Below are 3,172 nucleotides of genomic sequence, written 5' to 3'. Positions count from 1 at the left end.
ACCACAAAACCAGACATACAATGTGTTAAAATACAGAGTAATCGATCACCAAAGTACAACACAGCTGTCCTTTAAGTTTCTTTTTTCTTTTTTTTTTTCTCCTTTAAACCATGCCAACCATACAATTATAACACAGAAGAAATGCTGTCCTACCCCACCCAGCTAAGTGCTATGATTCCCTCTCAGCCCCAGTCAGCCCCTTGGGGCTGATCTTTCAAGATGCTGACCATTTCTCATCAGTTCTCAGGGACTCTGCTCAGACACTGGCAATTACCTTGCCATGATAAGGCCATAGCAAAGTCCTTGAGCTGTTGCAGATCCATCTAAAGATCATTGCAGGAGTATTTACATCGGACCTGAGTGGTGCTTAGGACTCACATTACCCCACTCTGTAGAGGGGAATTTCATTCATGAGTTCTGCACATTGTAGGATCAGGCCCAACACCCTTGGTAATTAAAAGGAAAATACATGCCTAATGAACAAAAAAGTGAAAAAAAAAAAAAAAGTAGGAGCTTTATAATAGAGAATTTCAAATACAATCAGTGCATTTTGAGGAACAAAAAAAGAAAAAAAATATTCAACCTTGGGGCAATGACATACAGAAATAGTGTTTTATACCTAAATTTAGAGAAAAACTCCAAATCAAAATTTTCAGCTGCATCCAGCTCATAGTGAGTATAGTTGGACAACTATGCTATCTCCTATTCCGCATTTTCAAAACTGCTTTTGAGCTGCATTCCCACAGCAGAGAACTGCAAAATCATTTTTTAAGTTTTGTTAAATGTTCATCCTTGTCTTCTTTCCTGTCCAACAAAAATACAGTTCTCATACTGAACCTGATAAAACTAATTTTGCTGCCATACACAGCAAAATCCAGAGTATGTATTACCCTGAGGAGTTTCATTGAGTTCAGTGCATCTTCTCACTGGAGTTAGTCTGGCTCAAGCAAGTAAGTGTTAGCAGGACAGATTTTTTTCACTTGTTCATCTCAACTCACTAAATAAATCAGAAGTCTAACGTACCTCCTCCTCTGCACTGAGTCAATGGGTGGCATTAAATCATCTCTGGGGCTATGTTTCCACCTAGGCAATAAGCACGGGCTCTACAGAAGTCCTGAGGAGCGGCACATGCAAGCCACCATGGTACTTCAGTTTCGCGTCAGTGTTCTGCTGAAGCCAAAGAAATTGCACTTCTTAAAACTGGAGCGGACAACATCAAGCTCAGGAGTGTCCTCCCAACACTGCTCAGGACAACGACAGAAAATGTCCTTCTCATCCAAGTCGTATGCTTGCATTGCAGTTTTCCAGCTTTTGTGTGCAAAAGCATTCATCACGTGAAATGAAATGATTATGCCTTCTTCATGATTCTTTTTTTTTTTGCCGATTTAGGTTGGGGCTTTTTAAAAATGTGACGTGATTATTTTTTTTTTTTAACTCCCTCTACAATATTAAAACACGTAATAACAACAAAAATCTTAGGATGCCCATGTTGCTTTTTCCTTTTGTTTTGTTTTGGGTTTTTTTAAGAAGTTTTAACATGAACTCAATTGAAAAAAAAGATCAGCAAGCTTGCAAAAATCAAGGGTCTGATCCTGTAAATCCTTTACACACATACCAACAGCCTAAAGGGACTGCTGTGCCAACTGCAGAAGTTAAAGACAACCCTCTGTTACCCACAGAAAGAGTAGGACCAGTCCCATAGACCAAGTCCCCACTGCAGGCCAGGCCGATACACGGCCCCTGACTGCGCTTCGATCTCGAACATCGCCGTGGCAGACCCTTCCTACCAGCCTTCTGCACAGTGGTGAATGTCATTCTCTGCAAGGGTTTGCCTCGCCTCAGCCAGGCTGGGACATCTCTTCTTTTGACACCTCGCTCCCTGCCCATCTGTTTGAATGCCGAATGAAGACTGAAAGGCCTAGAAATCCGAACCGCATCGCGATTCAAGTGTTATGAACAGGGACAACTGAAGAGGGAGGGGAGAAGGGGGGGGAGAGATTGCTTTAATCTATCCTTTTTGTAAAACAGAAAAACAAATGGGAGTCAGGTAGCTTATGTCATAATGATGAACAATATACAAAGCACATGTATAGTAATTATTATAAAACATGTATTTGTAGTGCAAGTCAAAATATAGGGACTCTACTCATACTGGCCAGCTAGAGGGAAACACATGATTCTGAGTGATCAAAAAGAGCCCCAAATTCAAATTCAAAGTCATGAGAGCTGACAGTATTACAGAGTACAAAAATATGGTGAAAATTTACACATTACACATAAAGTACGTAATTTTTTAATAGTTTACAAATAGAGATCTACAGATATGTTTCCAATTAAGCTGGCTTTTACTACCCACCTATTGTAATACTCTAGGTATGGTTACATATACCAAAAGAACAAAAAAAATCCCATAGCATAGCTATACAGCAACATATTAAGGTCTGAAGATTAGACCAGTACATGTTAAATATTTCACTGGTTTACTAAACTGACATTTTAAATCATTTACAGTAAAAAAAAAAATCTTATAGACTTGTCTTTGAGACTGAAACAGAGTGTCCTTTATTAGTAAATTATTCAGTATTTAAAACAAGGGTTTGAGACCTTACAAGAAGTCTCTCTAGGCAGCTGGCACAAAAAATAAGGTATTTTAAACGCAGAGTTTGTCAATAATGTAATAACTGATTTCTATTTTTATCAAACTAAACTAACCATTACTCTTCTGATTCTTTTGAGCTTGTGTTCCTTTAGGCTTTATATGTATTTCTGGAAGCTTATTTGGTCTCCACTTTGTCCACATTGGCTGGTTTTCTTTTTTCCAATGGCGATACGGAAACGTTCATTTGATAGTTTGTACACACAAATAAATAATGCACTGTTAACTCTACAACTAAGAGGAATGGGTAGGATGCCTATTGCATAACAATACAGAGAGATCAAGTAAGGCACGGGACAGATACAGCAACTCCACTTCATGGGATTTTCCTGTTTTTTTCCTTTCACATAGTAACACTAACAAATTTCTTCCAGTGTTTATTTTTTAAAAGGTTTCCTTTTTCTTTAACTTTGCTTCTTGTCTATCTCACACTATGTGTAGGTGAAATGTAGGAAAAAAGCCTTCAATGTTTTGCTTCAGATGCCAGTTTAAAATAAAAATAAAAAAAAAAAAAAA

The sequence above is a fragment of the Empidonax traillii genome, unplaced genomic scaffold, assembly GCF_003031625.1.
Source record: "Empidonax traillii isolate 1590-97213 ecotype Southwest subspecies unplaced genomic scaffold, ASM303162v1 scaffold535:size1322822, whole genome shotgun sequence".
NCBI classification, from domain to species: domain Eukaryota; kingdom Metazoa; phylum Chordata; class Aves; order Passeriformes; family Tyrannidae; genus Empidonax; species Empidonax traillii.
This window is presented reverse-complemented; position numbering follows the sequence as displayed.